Below are 21,827 nucleotides of genomic sequence, written 5' to 3' on the forward strand. Positions count from 1 at the left end.
TTTTGGGCATTAACTTAGAAATCAAAAATATACTTCAGAGAGAGAAAAAACAAATCACAATCTTATCAATGTTGTTTACGTCATGACACTCTCATCTGAAGTTAAGCCAAAGAATGTCAGTTGCATTTATGGAAATAAGAATATGCAGTTTATAACTCTTTGCATAACAATATTACATTTATTAAATAATAAAGGATGTTTTTACAAAACATAAGCCAAAGAAAACAATCCAGTTATATCTGTACTGCTTATCAATATTGAAATGCATAATTTTTTTTAATGCATTATGTTGTATTGTGTATTTTATGAAGAGTTTCCTCTTCATGTTTACTTTGTATGTTTTTTATAACTAAGGCCAATGCTTCAATAAACCTGATTATTAACCTCATGCAGTAATGTCTCTGTGTCTGCTGGTTACACAGGTAGGACCTCTAGTGGTTGATGACAAACCGATCTTTCAAATAATGTGCAAAAAGTTTAAAAGCGGAAAGGGAAATGGTACTGTCCCTTAAATCTGAGTGGTAATAAAATGATTTAAAAAAAAAATAAAAAATAAGTCCTCTCACTTATGTTTCTGGTATCAAATCCATCTGATGAAAGGAAATGTGTTTTAGATCAAAATAAAACACAGCAGAAGAAATTGATCACTATTCCACACAAAATAGTCCCGTTGAGGTTCAAAAATGCATCTTAACTTTACAACGAATGTAATATTTGATAAACTTCTAAGTAGTGCTGAGTTATTTGCTTTTAAAATGTAAAAAAAAAAAAAAAAGTTTCCATAATTTATGAAATACTTTTTTGTACTATGTACTGCAATGTGTCAAAAGCATCATACAGCTCAGATGTGTCATATGTCATTTGAAAAGTCTCACGGAGTAAAATAGCCTGTATATTTTGGGCTTTGACTAAACTTGAGTGAGTTTTTGTACATTAAACCTTGCAAGAGATTGTAAATGTGGCACAAAGAGGGCACTCTCGTATCCAGATATATACAAAGTAGCGACTACGCCACCCCAACCTTAATCAGCCGGGGACACTGGTGTCAAAAGTATTCACATTCAATACTCAAGTAGAAGTATAGATACTAGGGTTTAAAAATACTTCTGTAGAAGTTGAAGTATCAACTCAAGCTTTTTACTCAAGTAAAAGTGTAAAAGTACTGGTTTCAAAACTACTTAAAGTATAAAAGTAAAAGTAATGTAAGGAAAAAAATGCCATTAAGGACAAAAGCTTAGGCTGTGCCACAGGAGCCTATTGTGCACTCCACCTCCTCAAAATGTCATCAATAACCTTTATTGGAATGTAAATGTACATCCAAGCTTAACTGCAGGAATCTGTGAGGGCAACGGAAAGAAAAATGCGGGTAGTTTTGGTGTACCCAGGGCAGGCTTAGTAACAATCAGGGCTTGACATTAACACCCGCCAACCCGCCAAATGCGGGTAGTTTTCAGCTGTTTCAGTTCACACCGCACTCGTCTGTTGGAGTTTGTTGGATAGGTGTGATAACCCTGTTGGTGTTGGTTGGAGTCTGTTTTTACCAGACTGAACATGTTTAATCTGCATTTGTTTGGTCGGTTATACTTTATTTTACAGTGCCGTAGTTACATTGTAATTACTCAGATAAGTACTGATTACTATTAATTAACTACATGTACTTACTATAGAGTTACATTTAGGGTTAGGGTTTGGATTAGGGTTAGTTACTTGTAATTATGCATAATTTATTGTTATTACTATAGTAAGTACATGTAGTAACGTGTAACTACGGCACTGTAAAATAAAGTGTTACCGTTTGGTCGTCTGAGCATCCAACAAACGGCAACAATCATGGCTGACATATTTAAGGGTTGTTCCAAACTGAAGTGTTCAAAACTGGCCACATTAAAGGGCCCTTCGGAATGAAGGATTTCGAAGGGTACAACTGATGGACACTTCGGGCCCCCATGATCCTTTGCACAGGGAAGTTGTTTGTCATCACAGAATGGGTACAGGAGGCTCGGAGTTCGATTTTACCTATAAATGAATGTATAGAATTTTTCTATAGGCTACTACTGTAATATTTATACAAGTTAGATTTAGTACATTATTATGGTCAAAACGACACTGTACTTCAACAAAAATACTTTACAGCTTTATCAGTCCATTCAAATGTTTCAAATACACTCAAAAAAATGATTCTAGCTGCTTGTTCAGTTTATTTAAATAAAATAAGCTGAACCAACACAAATCTTTAGTTTTTTACTTAATTGGCATTCGCACTCAATTGTATTATGTTAAATGAAATTAAATTTGCAAAATGTTAGGTCAACCTAAACCATTTGTGTTGGGACTACATGAATCATTTATGTTGCATTCATTGAACCTGGGCAGTGGATTTCTAGTTCCCAGCATGCTTTGCGTAGGGAAAGATTGGGACAGTAAATGTTGAACTTAAGTGCTGTTTAATGTGTTTTTTTAGTAAAGGGAAATACCTTTTAAAGTTTGAAGTTCAGTTATATTTGACATTTAAAAGAGTTTATGTTATGTCGATTTTTTGAGGTTACCATTATGCTGAAGTGTAGACCTTGTGGTTAGGCTCTAGGTGGCTATGTAAAACAAATTTATATTGTTCTCAACCAGCATTAACTGTGCTCAAGCCAGTAATGAGAAGTTCTTTATCTGATCATTACTTGCATGCTATAAATGTTACTTACCATATGAATAAGTGTTATTTTAGTTTAGTTTTTATAGAAATATAAATAAATTAGTTTGAGGGCCAGCACAAAATTTACACAGTCTACATATGGTCATCAGCTTTTCCCCTCTCAATGGTCATGAAACATGTATGTCTGTTTACAACAGCTACTCAAAACCTAAGCACAAGCGCACATCTTCACCATGATGGTAACAAAAAAAAAAAAAAAAAAGCACTGATTGGATCAACAAGAATGAATTATGTTCAGGAAACATACACAGAATACGTCAAATGAAACTGGTGTGATCTCATTCAATTAGGATGAATTTCACTCATTAGTACAATTAACCTAGCTTAAGTTCAAATAAATCAGTTCAACTGTGTGGAAATAGGTGTCATAATTGAATTAAGTTAGACCAACAAGTTATTTTTTTGAGTGTACATAGACACAATATACATTATGGTGCGATAAACCAAAAATAAATAAATATATAGGCCTAAACTCAGGGACGGATTATGGGTTGTGTGGGCCCCTGGGCACAACGTTTGCGAGGCCCCCCCCCCCTAAAAAAAAAAAACGCCAGCATTGTCTGGGATAGCTTGTTACGTCATCATGCCACTTGTGGGTCCAAACTAGTGCGGCGTACGCGTACGATACAGTATTCGACCATACACCGGCAGCGCTTTCTCTCTCTCCTCTCCGACAGCGCGTTTACGCACACCGCAGTTGTACAGAGCCACGCCTCCTGTCACTCATTCAGAGCAGCGGCAGGCCTCGAGACTCTCTCTCGGTCCAGTGGAAGGGTTTTTGTTATATAACAACCGATATGACAACTTTAGCACATTTATCAGCTATACATTCATTCAGTGTTTCCCATTAATGACCCTGTACTGCCGCCACTGTTTCATAATGAACTGAACATTTAAAACATACTACGTTTTACAACGAGCTAAAATCGAAACCGTGATATGGCTTTGTGCCTATATAAAACAGCTAAAGACAGCGATTAATTATATATACACTCTGTCTGTGCTGCGTGTTTTAAAGAGAAGTGTGCACATCTGCGCACGCGATCGGCTGGTGATCTGGTGATCAAAATAAAAGCTCAAGGATTTATCTTTTAAAAAGAAATCGTACAAAAGTATTGAAAAAAAGATGTTTGAACCCTTTTTAATGTCCAGGTACAAGTCAATGCTGTTTCTTTGTTCAATTTGCACACTGTACATGGGTTGAAGCTCTTAATTTTGAGTTTCCAGAGAGCACCAGATTGATGCATTTAACCTTGAAATTTTCAAAATTTTCTTACGGGGGGGCATGCCCCCAGACCCCCCTAGAGCTGGTAAATCAACAAATTACAGTGTCAAATAATGTACATTTTCTGAACAAGAATATGTCAACAAAAGCTCCTTTCATGTCAGTAAAGCTCTTAATAGAAAATTAAATTGTCTTTGGACAAATATAGATTTGGTCTAAGCCCCGAATGTTTACAATGTCTGGCTCCGCCCCTGATCATCCCATTTCTATTCAGCAGCCTGGTTATTACCATGGGAAAAGATAGGTCTCTCCCCATGATTTACGCATTGCAAGGAGTCCAATGTGAAAAAAACTGTTATTAACACCAACTTTCTCAAATTAATTCAAATATTTATTATTTGTAGTGTCATTATTGATGTCACGTACATTCACATCAGAAGAGACCAGAGCGACGAAAGTCATTATTTCTCGGCGAATTGGCCGAACAAAGCAAATTCACTGGCAGCGAAGCGAATTGGGCAGGCCAGAGCGAAAAAGAGAAGTTAAAAGTCAGTTAACCTTATGTAATGAGTTATGACGCGGTTCGGTGAAAACCAATTCTAATATATAGATTTACCAACGCCCCACGGTAACAGGCTAAATCAAACATTCCAATGAGCGAACAAAGTGAATAAAGCAAATTCAACAACGAAGCTTCTTCAACGACCTTGGCGACGTGTTCGCTTTGGTCTCTCCTGGTGTGAACGTACAGTGAGAGCCATGTTGGGGCACGGTTAGTGATCACACTACATGTGTACCGTGTCCAGCTGAACCATGCCAGAATCCACCTGTGTACCATATCCCCGTACAGAACGGAGTGATCAGGGGTGTAGTGGTAAAATAAGAATTCTGTGATCACATTTTGTGCATAAACTATACTATGATGTGCATTTAGATCAATTGAGAAGTGGGTAAACTCTAATTCTGAAATTTCAGAGGTGGGTAAACCGTGTTTACTTGCGTTTAGCCTCCACTACAGCCCTGGGAGTGATTACACTGGTCAAACTCTTACACTGCTACACTGGTCTGGGGGCCACTCAGCGGGCAGGTTAACCGCCTCCATCCCACCATGCTACCGCTCCCTAGTCAGAGGGCCTTCTGTAAGGCTGTTAACACGCCCCCCTCCCCTCCCCCCAGAAGCCAGGGGCCCCATGGTAGGGGCCCTTGTAATCAGATGGCCCTCTAAAGGTACACTACACCCTCCTCCCTAGCCTAGGGCCTCCTAGTAGGGCCCTCATAATCAGAGGGCCCTCTAAAAGCCCCCAAAGCCCCCATCCTCCCTATGGCCCCCTGGTAGCCAGAAGCCAGGACCATAATAGGAGGGCCTAAGAGGGCCTTCTAAAAGTAGGCTCCCATGCACCCATTTCCCTTTAAAGTTCCTATAGCAGGGCCGGGGGCCCCCTGAAAGTTGCAACGCTTGCGTCATCACAACAGGGTGTTCAACGCGCCACCGTTTCCGTTTAAAAAACGTTTTGCAACGTTTTGTCGGGGCTGAACGCAGCCCTGGATAGTTGTTTTTTTGTTTTTTTCAAGCCGGAATGAAAACAAGCTGAAATGAAATAGGAGTAACGAGGCTATTTTTAAAATGTAAGGAGTAGAAAGTACAGATAATTGCGTGGGTCCGTGTACGTTTTGATAGTTTGTTTTCCAATTTGAAATGAAATATGCAGAAACGAGAAAACGGTCGTTTCCCGTTTTTTCGTTTGTTAAAAAAAACGGAAAAACGAGATTTTGACTCGATTTTCGTTTTTTCGGGTCATGGATAGAAAATGGAAACACGACTTCAAAACTCGTTTTCCACATGTGGGCGGTCATTACACGCCCCTTTCAGCCGATTGGTCAATCAAATCTGAGCCAGTGACGTCATCTTCAGTTCGTTCATCAAAATAACAGTCCTCTGCCGCTATATCAGTAGATGTCATAAATCGGCTTTCTTCTGTGCAACCTAACGCGTATTTCACAGAAATATTTATTTCAGAAATGTTAATCAGCACACAGACTGTTGTAATGCTGTTTGTAGTTTAATATGCATGGTGAAACTGCACTACCCACACAGAGGAGCGGATGAAAAGCACAGATTTAAAAAAAAAAAAAAAAAAAAAACTACAGTTTTTATTTTATTCTATTTTGAATAAATAGAATAAATCACAATAAATAAGTAGTGTAAGCAATTTTGAAAAACGAACAATAGCTCATCTCTCTTTATTTATTTATTTATTTATTTTATATAGCCTAACATTGCCTGCTGAATATAGGCTAATGTTAATAACCCTTTGGTTAAAAGATTGGGGGAATAAAGATCAAACATTAAAGAACAAAATTACAGCTACATAGCTATTTTAGTTATGACAAAAATAATATATAAATGTTAAGCCAAAACGAATTAATTTAAAGCTGAACTGAAACAGAAACCGCCGTACTCTAATTTGACACAAATCCAAATGTTTCAATATTCACGATTTGGAGGCTAAACTATATTTATTATTATATTACGCTTTTATTGTAGGCCTACACAGACTACTTAAAATGAGCAGTATAACTTTTTATATATTTGGTTGAATGTATGTTATTTTGACAGTTAACAGGCTGTTATGTCAAGTTACTAAAACTGATGTTGTGTGTGCGTGAGGCGCCGACGCGTTCACTTGAATTTTCTTATAAAAGCGGAAACAACTTAAAATACTCAGACATTTATGGTCAAATATATGTAACACCATTCGAATCTGTGAATGGTTAAATAGGCCTATTATTTTTGTACACTCACAATAAAAACAAAACATTGCTCGTAAAATAAACAAAGAAATTTTCTGCCGTCGGTTTCCTTTCTGTGAACTTCTCAAAAATGAACCGACACTCATATTGTCGCATTTTTTCCCCTTTCATTTTGGTAATATGTATGGGGGGGGGGACAGAAATTATATTGACAAGGCAACAATAATTTTCGTTTAGTTTAAGTTTTTCAAAACATCCACAGAACTGCATACAGTAAAATTTCCTGCTGTTTAAGCCACGAATATTTACAAAATAAAATAATTATAAAGATGATAAAAGATAATAAAATAATTACAAAGATAATAAAAGTTCTATGTTTAATATACGAGAGTTTTTGTTTTGCTGTTGTCCACTAAAGCAATTGACGCAGAATCGCCAATAGCCGTTAAATCGAAATTGAAAGTAAAATGTTCAGGGCCATTTATAGCTAATTCATTCAAAAGCGAAGGAAAGACAGAAAAAGTGAGGATAGCAAGAAAACTGTGACATATAGTAGTAATGTTCACTGTGTTCATAAAAGTGTTTAATTTAAGAGATAAAATCTGTATGGCCATTTATAAGCTAAGGAACACTAAAAAGCCCCCCGATGGTGATACCGTTATTAGGTGTTGCCACCTAGTGAATAGCCTATTTTCTAATAACTGCATAGTCTACTGCAAGGAATGCGTCTGCTAAATGATTGAATTTAAATGTATAAAATGTAAACAAAACATTAAAATAAGAAAAAAAGAGTGCAGCTAGCCACTGATCTATAATAGCTAGAGAATAGTCTATCATTATGTATAGCCTATTGATCGGTGGTAGTAGCCCAAAGGATGTCATGCGCTAGGTAACATGTAGAGGCATTTACATTTTACATTTTAAAAACACAATGACAGCTTAAAAACAGACTTAATTAAATTTACTGTAGGTTTTTTAAACTTTTTATCTATGCAAACATATTTCTGTGAAATACGCGTTAGGTTGCACAGAAGAAAGCCGATTTATGACATCTACTGATATAGCAGCAGAGGACTATTATTTTGTTGAACGAACTGAAGATGACGTCACTGGCTCAGATTTGATAGACCAATCGGCTGAAAGGGGCGTGTAATGACCGCCCACATGTGGAAAACGAGTTTTGAAGTCGTGTTTCCGTTTTCTATCCGTGACCCGAAAAAAACGAAAATCGAGTCAAAATCTCGTTTTCCCGTTTTTTTTAAAAAACGTGAAACGACCGTTTTCTCGTTTCTGCGTATTTCATTTCAAATTAGAAAACAAACTATCAAAACGTACACGGACCTGCGTGAAAATGTAAGGAGTAGAAGTAAAAAGTCATCTAAAAATAATTACTCCAGTAAAGTATAGATACCCGAAATTTCTACTTAAGTAAGGTAACGAAGTATTTGTACTTCGTTACTTGACACCTCTGGCCGGGGAAATATCAACTAAGGGCACACAAGTTCGATTTTCTTCCCACAATCACCAAACAATGAGACGTGGAAATGTACAAAAAAACACTTTATTGAATTATAATTAATAGCTTTAAAAATGAATCACAGGATCATATAGTAATACGAAACCACTCCAGAATGCTAATATTTATGTAGAGAACAAATGGATCACCACAACGTGAACGCGCATTTAAAATCATTCTTGTTGGTTATTGGCTGGAGCATGTTTATTAAGTTGGCTTGAAAAAGCCAACTTACTGATCTGCTATATAAACTTATTATTATTCTTCCGTCTTCTTCTGAGCCAAATTTTAGACTGCATCTCCTCCTAGAGCTTTAAAGCTACAACCACCAAACTCGGCCCAGACCTTCAGATTGTTCTGGCCGGGTGTGCTATATCTTTTCAGACTGATCCGACTTACAGTTTTCCTAAAAACGCTGATTAAAACTGGAAAAAACTCCCATTGACTTACATTGAAAATCTGAACATTCCATCAAACTCCAACTGTTAAAATTCTAATCAAAACAAACTGAAGCCCATTAAACTCAATGAAGCTTCCATTCAATGTACTATTACTAAGCCATTCAAACTCACTCAAACTCATAAACTAACTAACTAACTTTCTAACTATCTAACTAACTTACTAACCATCTAACTAACTATCTATCTAACTATATATATCTACACACACTCACTCACACACACTTACTTACTCACACATTATTTAGCTTTTAAACTACTAAACTAAAACTTAAACTATTTCAAACTAAAAAGCTTCAAACTTCAAGCTTTTAAAACTAATCCAAACCTTCTGGCTAGGCTTTTTCAAGCCAACTTAAAGTTTGTCTACGAACTTTACTCATCTAGTTATGTTTTGTGGTCCAGGCTGCACCAGTTTGTTTTTATTGCCGTTTTTGGAGCTTGTGGCGACTACAGAGACCGCGTTTATTACAATGTGTTCAGGGGATTTTTCAGGGCAATTTGAAGCCTTGCCGATAGAATGAATGCCTATTTGCAAATATTGTATCATTTTATAGTCAAATGGCCCTGGGTTAAAAAATTGCAGTTTTAATGGGTTTCAATGTGGACATTTTTGTCCTTAAGGTCCTAAGTGTGAGTATTTTTTGTACGGAGGGTAAAATTGATTTTTTGAAGGAAATGAGGGTAAAATATTAAAATTCCAATAAAAATAAACACCTGAGCCAAAATTCATGTAGTTGGCATTAACAAAGGCACACTTATAACAAAAAACAAAACTGAAATGGACAAAAATGTCCTTAAGGATGCACAAGGGATATATATATATAATAAAAAAAATAAACATTAATTGTACATCAGATTCTTTTTATTCGTCAAGAATTCATCATAATTTGTCAACAACTTTTAAACTGCTGAGTACTGAGAAAGTTTCTCATGATCAAATTTCTGAAAGTAAACAGAGCTCTGCAGGAAAAGCCCTGATATACAGGAAAATACATCAGGAGTGAATGTGTGAGAGTGTGTGTGCATGTGGAAATATTTTTTGGGGACATTTTTTGGAAAACAGCTTATAAATCATACTAAGTAATGTTTTTAAAAAATATACAAATGTGAAAAGTTTTCTGTGATGGGTAAGTTTAAGGCTAGGGAATAAAATATATACGTTATAATAAAGACCTTAGACCTTAGTTTGTACAGTATAAAAATCATATCATCTATGCAAAGTCCCCATAAAACATGAAAACCCAACGTGTGTGTGTGTGTGTACTTGTTTTTGTGAAATATCAGGACATAAATGTGTATAATGACATGGGTATGACATGGGTATTACAAAAAAAGGTGAAATATGAGGACATTCAGCATGTCCCCACTTTTCAAAAGGCTTATAAATCACACAGAATGAGTTTTTTTGAGAAAGTAAAAGTGTGCACAGTTTCCTGTGATGGTTAGGTTTAGGGTTAGGGGTAGTGTAGGGGGATAGTAAATACGGTTTGTACAGTATAAAAACCATTATGTCTATGGAATGTCCCCACATTTCACAAAAACAAACATGTGTGTGTCAACAGGATAGTGTGCTATAAACACAGATGCAGAGCGTAAAGTGTTTTTTCATCAAGGATGTGGCTGCAGATAAAATGTAAGGAAAGGACGCAAGTAAAGAAAATGAGGACGGAGGAATCATAGGAAAACTTATTTTTTGGAATGTTCTTGATCGCTCAAGCGTCACTTTAAGTGCCATCAGCTGCGCTCAAGGAATCTGTCCTTATGTTGTTGAAGCTGTTAATAATATTCTGTAGACTGATTCGTCTTTTATTTTTAGGAATCAGGATTTATTTTTAGGATTTTTAGGATCAGAACATGACTTGCATCAAACTGCTAGCTAACAAAAGCACATGTGCAATTAAAATTAGTTAAGAAATTGTCACTGCATCAGCAACAGTTACTGCCTTTAAATAAAGCAACATGTAGCATAACATCAGTGTTTCTCAGCTCATCATTGACTGAAACACAGGCTTTACTCTCCAGCACAATGATGACCCACAAAACTCAGAAGTTCATATTTGTAAGTCATACATAAATGAAACAGGTAAGATTTATGGAATTGTACACAGCAAAACGTCCATGTTAAATTAACACTGCCGACTGTTCGTGTGTACACACTACAGAGTTAAAGTACCATTGAAGCAGCACTGAAAGTTAATGAGATAATTAAGTGATTGAGCATTAGTTATGAACACCTGCTGTTAACAAGCAGAATCAGTGAAGGAAAGAGAAACGCATGACTTCAGCCACAGCCTTTGATGAAATCAACTGAAGATAAAAGAAGACATTAAATCTCTCAAGATCTCAACAGAGGAGGATTAAAAAACACCACAAACAGCATTACCAGCTTCACTTATTACTGACCAGACTGACTCTATTTCTGTCATTTATGTTTTAATGAAACTAATAGTTTCATTTAAAGTCACCATAATGGAGGTGGCTTTGGGCTCTTGACTCTTGCCTTTTTAATATTAGAAGAAAAGCCAGTAGAAAATGTTACCAGTTGATGTTCTCTGCGAGACGCCCTAACCATAAATATATATGGTTCTAGTAACGTACTGGTTCTGTCACTGACAGATGTGCATAATCTTCAGGAACATTGTAATTTCTCTGTTTCTGCTCAGCTTCATCTGCCTGTAAATGCCTCACTCTTTATATCTCTGTTGTCACCATGCTTCCAACACCTGGCCCCGCCTTGACACAGTGATTGACAGGGTGGAGCGGGGACGTGATTGGCTTGGAATGCATTTTTTAAATCCACATTGAATTTTGCTACATTCATTGCGGGACATTTATTGAAATTGCAATCGCAAGTGTCTTAACTGTGAGTGTAAAGGCAATTAATAAAAATAACATTTAAATGATAATTTTGCTACAATTTTTGCTACATGTTAAACATATATAACCATTTCTGTAATGCATTTTCATTCTAATTTTGCAACTTATATATATGTTTGAATTATGTGTTAAAACTAGTGTAGGAAATAGCAAATGCAAATCATATTATTGAATTTGAATTATCATTTTGCTCTAAAGGTTGCACAAAAAATGCATTGCTATTTTGCATATTACATTTTAAATTGAATATTGCTACAAATATGCTTCCATAAGAAATTGTAACTGTCCCTTTAAATGAACAGTTTTATTTGTGATCGTCCCATATGTGGTTGTTCCCTTTCGATACTTCACTCGTACTGCGTATGGGGAAAGGTCTCCTTTTTCCCTGTTACTGAAGCCTTTTCAATAACGCAGTGTAACTGCATCGTCATTGGTTCACTCATAGACAAGTTGTTGAACCAATGACGGCGCGGCATAGCTGCGCTGCCTATGGCGACAAAGCCCGCGAATATTCCCGCCGAAATGGGCGGGGTAGCTATATAAGCAGGCGCTTCGCCATAGGATTTCAGTTCTCTCTCCTTCAGCGACGACTTTATATCACTCTTCGCTGATCTCCGGCTGAAGCCTTCGCCGCCTGGAAGAAGCTCGCCTGGGAGAAGTTCTCGACGCCGTCGAAGAGGCTCCCGCAGCGGACTGAGCTGAGACCGCCGAACGAAGACAGCGCCGGCGCCCTCGCAGACTGCCGCTTCGAGCGCCGCTCTCGAGCCGCCCGCTTCCCGCTTCCGGCCGCCTCTCAGCGCGTCTCCTGCCGCCATCCGGCGCCGTTTAAAGAGCTTTTCCCGCGGCTTAATGCCGCTTTCTAAGAGCTTTCCCAGCGGCTCTCGCTGCTCTAAAAGAGCTACAATCGTAGTTTTCACGGCGGCGGCGTTGCCTCTATGCCGCGCCACAGCTGTGGCACATGCAGAGCCTCGCTCCGCGGATCTTCGCTCTCTAGAAGCTGTTCACCGCCCTCGTGCCACCTCTCAGCTGAATTTGACATGATGTTCTCCCCTGACTTAGGCGAGACTCATGATACATTTTCTATGTGAGTGAGTTTATTTCTCCTTATCTCTATGTGCGTCGCTCGCCGGTCCCTCCCCCGCGAGCCGTGTTAATTCAGAAATATGACATGTCTTTCTTCCCTAGCTTGGGTGAGAAACATGTTATATGCTTAATTTAATGGAGCATCTTTCTGCTGTTTGCACTGAGTCTTCTCTATGCGTTGTTCGCCGGTTCTGCCCGCGAGTCGCGTTTATTGAGAAATATAACATGTCGCTCCCCCCCCCCTCTTGGGTGACACCCATGTTATAGACATTCAGTTTATATAGCAGATTTTTGCAGAAGTTAACTGAATCTCTCAGCTGAATTTGACATGATGCTCTTGACTTAGGACGAGACTCATGATACATTTTCTATTTGTGTGAGTGTATTTTTCATTATCTCAATGCTTGTCGCTCGCCGGTTCCGCCCCGCAAGCCGCGTCGATTGAGAAATATAACGTGACGTTCTCCCCCGACTCGGGCGAGAAGCATGTTTTTATACTGTATTAATGGAGCTGATTCTACTGTTTGCGCTGAGTTTCTCTATGCGTTGCTTGCCGGTTCCGCCCCGCAAGCCGCATTCATTGAGAAATATAACATGTCGCTCTCCCCCTATCTCGGGTGAGACATATGTTATATATATGTATATATTTCAGTTGATACAGCGTATTTCTGCCGAGTTTGCTGAATTTCTCAGCGCGTTGCTTGCCGGTTCTGCCCTGCAAACTGCGTCCTTTGAGAAATATAACGACACTCTCACCTGTCTTAGGTGAGACCTATGTTATTTATATTCAGCATATCAGTTGATGTAGCATATTTATTCCAGTCTCTCTGCGTGTCGTTTGCCAGCCCTGCCCCTGCAAGCCACGTTCATGAGGATGTATGGGCTCACTGAAAGCGAGCTCAATGCTCACTTGTGCTCGGTGGAACTAACATGCTCATTATGCTGGACCTCTGTTCATGTGACTTGCTGGCTCTGCCCTGCAAGCCATGTTCATTGAGGTAGAGCGGTCTCACTTCCGACACCGCTCGGTGGAATATATCTTGATGCTCTCCCCTGACTCAGGTGGGACACATGTATATTTTTCCAAGAAGCATATATCTGTTTACTGAGTTCTCAGCGTGTCGTTTGCCGGTTTCACCCCGCAAGCCACGTTCATGAGGATGCGTGATCATTTCTAAAAACTAGCCGGTGTGCAGGCCCCCCTTCCAGCGGCCCGCCAACCGGCGCCATTCAACCCCTTGTCACGCGGGCCTGGCAGGCCATCCCCGGAGTATTAAGTGGGTTCTGGGGATAATATCTCAAGGCTACTCGCTCCAGTTTGCTCGCAGACCCCCGCGTTTTTGCGGGGGGTGCTTCCCACTTCAGTAAACACGGACGACGCTCACGTCCTCCGAGCCGAAGTGATGTCTCTGTTTGAGAAGGGACCTATAGAAATGGTCTCCCCTCAGAGAGCGATTTACAGCCATTACTTCCTCATTCCCTAGAGTGATGGCGCTCTCAGACCCATCTTAGACCTCAGACTGCTGAACCTTTCCCTCATGAGATGGAAATTCAAGATGTTAACGCTGAAGCAGATCCTCGCGCAGGTTTGCCCCGGGGACTGGTTCTGCTTGCTGGACCTGAAAAATGCATACTTTCACATCCAGATAGCCCCCCCCCATCTCAGGCGATTCTTGAGATTCGCATTCGAAGGTGTGGCCTGCCAATATATGGTCCTTCCATTCGGGCTGTCCCTAGCTCCTCGCACTTTTGCTAAGTGCATGAACGTGGCGCTTTCCCCACTGAGACAGTTGGGAATCCGGGTTCTCAATTATCTCGATGACTGGCTCATCCTAGCCCAGTCACGAGCCGAGCATCACAGATCCGTGCTACTCAGCCGCATGGAGTGCCTGGGTCTCAGGGTCAACTTTGCCAAGAGCTCACTGCTCCCCAGCTAACGTATAATGTTCCTGGGTGCAGTCTTCGACTCAGCCCGTATGACGGCTGTAGTATTGCCAGAGCGCGCTCTGGCCATTCAGCAGCTCGCGGCATCGGTCAGGAACAGAGCCTCCCTCTGAAGTACTTCCAGAGGATGCTAGGGCTGATGGCTTTTGCCTTCCCGGTTCTGCAGCTCGGCCTTCTTCAGATGCGGCCTCTGCAACACTGGTTGAAGTTCCAGGTCCCTCCTCACGCCTGGCGGCACGGCCGCCTGCGTCTCGGGGTCAATCAGGCCTGTTTGACAGCTCTGAAACCCTGGATGAACCCTGTATGGTTCAGTGAAGGTGTACCCCTATAGGCGGTGTTCAGAAGAACGGTGCTCTCAACAGATGCACCCAACACAGGTTGGGGTGCTCTTTGCAAGGGCAGACCGGCCTTCGGCTCGTGGTCTCACGAAGAAGCCATCTGCACATCAACTGCCTCGATGTTGGCAGTGATTCGAGCCCTTCACGCGTTTTAGACACACCTGACGGGACGCAACGTCTTAAGTCCAGTCGGACAGCATGACAATGGTGTTGTAACAGGCAAAGGCCTGTTGACATGTCCTTTCTGACTGAGTGTAATATTACTACACACCACCAGAGGTGCCAGGAGACCCGGGTGTATGGTTTATACCCAGGTGTGTAGTAGAGGAAGTGAGATTTGTTGGGCAGAGGAAGCATGGCCTATCTTCTGTGTTACCACAAACCACTTTGAGTCCTGATTGGGAAACTTAGGTCTTGAGCTCAATCAAAGTAAGAAATCTTTTCTTTTCTTTTCTTTCCCTTTATTTATACTATACATTTTTGGTGTGGCTTTGTATGTGTTTGTAATCAATGTACATGCTAATTCTATGTTTTCTGTACGGTTTGAGGTTATTTTCTAAGTGGCCTCCTTGCTAATGTTAAGTTTATGTCTTATATTGTAGAAGGACTCTTTATTGCTACTGGCAATTTTATGACTACCATTCATTGCTGGGAGTTCAAAAGATGATGTCCATTCATGAACTATGTCTTTACTTCACCTTGGGGATCTTTTGGATCTCATGCACAAGGATTAGGAGAATTTGACTGTTCTTGTTGGGATTTACTGCACGTTGGATTTATTCATTGTGGAGTGGAGTATTCTATGTTTCAAGACTACAATCGCCATATTTACTGGTTTCAAGGACTGTGAAACCTATTTAAAGCCGAGCCTGCCTACATTCATACAGTCTGTTTTTTTCACATGTTCATTGTTTGTTTTGTGTCAATATCCATTGCTGGGTTTATTGTCTAAATATCGTTTTTTTTTTTTTTGTTATTTGTGGGTTGGTTTACTTATATAAAATTGCAAAAACTCATTTTCATTGCATGACTGTTCTATGTGATTTATACCTGGTTTAGATTAGGTCTATGTAAGTTGGTGGTTCCCTTCCCTAAAAATCAGATCTATAGCAGTTTTGTACTTAAAGTGGTTGAGGCTGTTATAGAATGGCGCCCGAACAGGGACCATCAAACTTATAGATTTGTATCTAGTTATCAGTGTTTATTTCACTTAGTATGGCAGACCATAATGCTCTGGAGGGGGATGGATCAACGCCCAGACTGGATTTCTCATCTGAGCCATTCACCACACAGAGAGAGCCTCTTAAGGATATGATTAACACTTTCAGCGAACTATACATTGACTCTGAGGAAGAGGAAGAAAGGCTTGGGGACAACATTCCTGATGAAGACCACATTCAGAATGATTTTAGTCTTCCACCACCACCACCTCCAGAAATAGATGAAGTATCAGATCATAACCCATTTACCTCAGTCACAGCATTAATAGAACGACTGACAGAAAGAATTACATCGCTGGAAGGCCGCGTTGAAGAATGTGTCCAGGGGGTGAGTGATTGTGTTTCTTATGCTGAGTTTGAGTCTAAGTGTAAGACCAATGAAGAAAGAACAAATTACCGTATGGCAAGAGAATGTGACAGAACTAAGAAACAGTTGGAGCTCACCATTCAAGATCTAGGCCAGTCTGTGATTGATTGCTTGAAGAGACGTGACTTTCAAATTGACCAGAAACTCAGATCTCTTGTTCCATCCATGTCTACTCCAGTTCACCATAATCCAAGCCCTTCAGTATCTCGTCCTGTTGTCAAACCCAGGGACCAAACTTACAGCATTCAGTATAGCCAGTTGCCGGTTCCTGAAAGCCAGATCACAATGCAACATAATCCGCCTGTGAAACTTGACTTTCCTAGTTTTAGTAATAGCCAGGATGAAGATCCAGTCGTATTCATTGAAAGATGCGAGGAATATTTTGCTGTTCGTCCCCTCAGTGAGTGTGAAATCATGGCTTCACTCACAGCTGTATTAAAAGGTACCGCAAAAGACTGGTGGCTTGCCGAACGCCGAAATGTTCAAAATTGGAAGCAGTTTAAAGAAACTTTTTTGCTCTCATTCTTAAGTGAAGATTATGAGGAGGTTGCTGCAAGGAAATTACTTGAGAGGAAACAAGGTGCGAAGGAGAGCATCAGAGATTTTGCTTTCCAATATAGAGCTTTATGTTTGAGGTGGAAGAGTGAAATGCCTGAGAAGGAAGTTGTCCAGTCTATTTTACGAAATTGCAACCCACGCCTTGCAAGTTTACTAAGAGGAACTGTTAAAGAGGTTGGAGAGTTGGTTAGAATAGGGACACAGATAGAAAGAGATTTCGATGAATCCAAGAGGTACTGGAACCAGGTCAACGTTGAGGAACAAAAGAAGAAACCCCAATCTTCTCAAGATTTTCAGCGCAAACCTCCGCATGCTAATACCAGAGTAGTCCAATCCCATAATAACTCTGTGCAAACTGATTTAAGGACAGTCACCATTCCCATCGTCCTACAAGACAGATACTTCAAAGCTATGGTTGATACTGGTAGCACTTTGTCACTTATCCAAAAATCCTTCTGGAAACAGCTATGCAAAGAGGAAAAATCCCAGTCGAGTAACGGACAGTCATTCTTGCTTGCTAACGGACAGCGACAAACAGCCATTGGTAAGGTAGAATGGAATTGTGAGATTCAGGGACAACAGATGAAACTGACACTGTTTATCCTGAATGATGAGGATTTAACTGTACCAATCATCCTAGGTATGGATTTTCTGCTCACTTCTGGCATAAAGTTAGATTTTCAAAGAATACAGTATAGTTTACCTTCAAAAGAGAGTACTGAAGAGATCACGTATCCATTTCTAATTAACAAATGCCATTCAACAGTGAACTTTTATCTTGCGCTACCCACTACGACGATATCGGATGAAACGCTTCATTCCATCCGCCAACTCACACATCAAGCTGACACCAGTGAACAGTTTAAGGGACAACTGGAGGAGTTAATGTTAGAATGGCCATCCGTTTGCACACACGAGATTGGACAATCAAGTCTAGTAAAACATTGCATCATCACTACTAATGAGGTTCCTGTAAGAAAACGTGCCTACAAGGTTTCAGCAGACAAGCAAAGGTTTATTGATGCAGAAGTCAAGAACTTGTTAGCCAAAGAGATCATTCAACCATCTATTTCCCCTTGGGCTTCACCAGTGGTGGTAGTCCCCAAAAAAGACGGAAGTTCAAGACTTTGTGTGGACTATCGAGGTCTTAATGCCAAGACGTACCTAGATGCGTACCCCATGCCACAGATCCAGGATATTTTGGAGTCCCTACATGGAGCAACTGTGTTCAGCACACTTGATTTGAAAAGTGGATATTGGCAGGTGGAAATGGAGAAGGACAGTATCCAGAAAACCGCATTTGTCACATCAGCAGGGCTATATGAATTTTTACGTCTTCCTTTTGGGCTGAAGAATGCTGCTGCATCCTTTCAGCGATTAATGGAGCATGTATTAAGAGAGCTCAAAGGCAAGTGCTGTCTCATATACATTGACGATGTGGTGGTGTTTTCCCAGAATGAGAAGGAACATCTTCAACATCTCAGCCAAGTTTTCCATTGCTTTCATGAAGCAGGCCTCACCCTCAACCTAAAAAAATGTAATCTCATACAAAGATCACTTTCATTTTTAGGACACATTGTTTCAAGTGAGGGAGTAGAAACGGATCCAGCTAAAGTAGCTGCAGTTAATTCATTTCCAACACCCCAGTCACTTAAAGATGTGCAACGTTTCTTAGGGTTAGCCGGATGGTATCATCGGTTTATTCCACATTTCTCTGATAAGGCTGCCCCCTTACATGCATTGAAACAGAAAAACTCCACCTGGTCTTGGACTGAGCAATGCCAACATTCATTTGACACCATCAAGCAGGCTCTGACACAAGCACCAGTCTTGATACCACCTGATTTTGACAAACCTTTCAAAGTTCAAACAGACGCAAGTGAGCTTGGTTTGGGAGCAGTACTTACGCAGGAATCAGAAGGAGAAGAGCATGTGATAGCATATGCTTCCAGACTGTTACGAAAACCAGAGAAGGCTTACTCAGTTTCTGAAAAGGAGTGTTTGGCCGTTGTCTGGGCCGTCGAGAAGTGGAGGCCGTATCTCGAGGGTCATCCCTTTGAAGTGGTTACAGATCACGCAGCCCTGACCTGGGTTTTCCAACATCCAAAGCCATCTTCACGACTTACACGCTGGACTATACGTTTGCAAGGGTTTCACTTTACCGTCAAGTATCGAAAAGGACAGTGTAATGTAGTACCGGATGTATTATCTAGAACCCAAGATAACCTCACTTCACCTGATATAATTGCAGTAGTGAAGGCCACTAAGATCACAGCACTTTCCACGGACATTCCGGTGGATCTCACGCAAATTGGCTCCTCTCAGCAGACCGATACAGAACTTCAGGAGTTAATTAGTAAGGCACAGTCACAGACAGTTCAAGACCCATCACGGGTTCACTATGTTCTCCAAAATGGATTTCTATTTCGCAGTGTACCTGATGGTCAGAAGGGGCAAAAGTTGCAGTTAGTCATTCCAACAAGGCATCGTGAAGTATTCTTACGCTACGCACACGACCATCCACTCAGCGGCCATCTGGGGAGGTTAAAGACTCTTCTCCGACTCCTAGAGGTAGTGTATTGGCCTAGCTTGAGAGCGGACGTGTGGAGACATTGTAAAGAGTGTCCTACCTGCCAAAAGTACAAGCCTTCTCTCTCAAAACTCTCTGGTCATTTGCAATCTACTCCTGTGGTCGAACCAGGACATATGCTTGGGATTGACTTGATGGGACCATTCCCCAGGAGTACAAAGCAAAATGAACACCTTCTTGTCATCGTTGATTATTGCTCCAAATGGGTAGAGTTATTTCCTCTAAGAGCAGCAAGAGCACCTCAGATAGCAAAGATTCTGGTTGAGGAAATATTCACCAGATGGGGAACACCAGCTTATCTAGTGTCTGACCGTGGAGCACAATTTACCTCACACCTCATCAACCTAGTATGCAAGCAGTGGGGTGTTAAACAAAAATTGACAACGGCCTATCATCCCCAAACGAACCTGACGGAACGAGTCAACCGGAATCTGAAGACAATGATAGCTTCCTATGTAGGGGACCAACATCGTCATTGGGATAGATGGTTGTCTGAGTTTCGATTTGCAATCAACACAGCGTGGCATGAGACTACAGGATACACGCCTGCAGAAGTGGCACTGGGGCGTAAGTTGAAAGGACCATTGGAGAGAGCCTTACATAGACCACCTGACCCCAATAACCCTGTCTATCCAATCCTTGAACGTCAACAAAACCTCATCAGCCTGGTAAAGGAGAACATTGAACAAGCCCAAGTCAAGCAAAAACGCTACTACAACAAGCACCGCAAACAGACTCATTACCAGGTGGGGGATGTAGTTTGGGTGCGGACCCATCCCCTGTCTAGAGCAGATGAGGGGTTTATGGCAAAACTGTCAGCAAAATGGAAGGGTCCTGCGAAAGTTGTTAAATGTCTCGGACCTGTAAATTATTCTGTTGCTTTTCTTAATGACCTTTGTAATGTCGAAACCTACCATGTACAAAATTTAAAGACTTGTCATGGTTATAACAAGCCTTCTTCTGAAGGGGGGGGTATGTAACAGGCAAAGGCCTGTTGACATGTCCTTTCTGACTGAGTGTAATATTACTACACACCACCAGAGGTGCCAGGAGACCCGGGTGTATGGTTTATACCCAGGTGTGTAGTAGAGGAAGTGAGATTTGTTGGGCAGAGGAAGCATGGCCTATCTTCTGTGTTACCACAAACCACTTTGAGTCCTGATTGGGAAACTTAGGTCTTGAGCTCAATCAAAGTAAGAAATCTTTTCTTTTCTTTTCTTTCCCTTTATTTATACTATACATTTTTGGTGTGGCTTTGTATGTGTTTGTAATCAATGTACATGCTAATTCTATGTTTTCTGTACGGTTTGAGGTTATTTTCTAAGTGGCCTCCTTGCTAATGTTAAGTTTATGTCTTATATTGTAGAAGGACTCTTTATTGCTACTGGCAATTTTATGACTACCATTCATTGCTGGGAGTTCAAAAGATGATGTCCATTCATGAACTATGTCTTTACTTCACCTTGGGGATCTTTTGGATCTCATGCACAAGGATTAGGAGAATTTGACTGTTCTTGTTGGGATTTACTGCACGTTGGATTTATTCATTGTGGAGTGGAGTATTCTATGTTTCAAGACTACAATCGCCATATTTACTGGTTTCAAGGACTGTGAAACCTATTTAAAGCCGAGCCTGCCTACATTCATACAGTCTGTTTTTTTCACATGTTCATTGTTTGTTTTGTGTCAATATCCATTGCTGGGTTTATTGTCTAAATATCGTTTTTTTTTTTTTTGTTATTTGTGGGTTGGTTTACTTATATAAAATTGCAAAAACTCATTTTCATTGCATGACTGTTCTATGTGATTTATACCTGGTTTAGATTAGGTCTATGTAAGTTGGTGGTTCCCTTCCCTAAAAATCAGATCTATAGCAGTTTTGTACTTAAAGTGGTTGAGGCTGTTATAGTGTCATACATAAATCACCAGGGTGGTCTTTCGTCCAGCCGCTTATGCGCTCTGGCGAAGCCTCTTCTGGAATGGGCATTACCGAGGTTTCAGTCGCTCAGAGTGACTCACACAACTGGGAGAACAAACTTGAGAGCAGATATGCTATCCCGGAGCAATGTCCCCTCAGATGACTGGATGCTCCACCCCCAGACGGTTCTCACGATCTAGGAGTTCTTCGGGAAGGCAGAGGTAGACCTCTTCGCCTCAGAAGACAACTCTCACTGCCCAATTTATTTCTCG

The 21,827-nt window shown here is 40.5% G+C and overlaps 1 protein-coding gene across 2 annotated transcripts in view; it reads right to left on the minus strand.

The window, feature by feature from the left end:
* LOC137031582 (galectin-9-like) overlaps positions 1-21,827 on the minus strand; it is a 112,042-nt gene that overhangs the window by 45,775 nt on the left and 44,440 nt on the right. The gene's annotated exons all lie outside the window — the stretch shown is intronic.

Source organism: Chanodichthys erythropterus, chromosome 12 (assembly GCF_024489055.1).
Source record: "Chanodichthys erythropterus isolate Z2021 chromosome 12, ASM2448905v1, whole genome shotgun sequence".
In the NCBI taxonomy this organism is placed as follows: Eukaryota; Metazoa; Chordata; class Actinopteri; order Cypriniformes; family Xenocyprididae; genus Chanodichthys; species Chanodichthys erythropterus.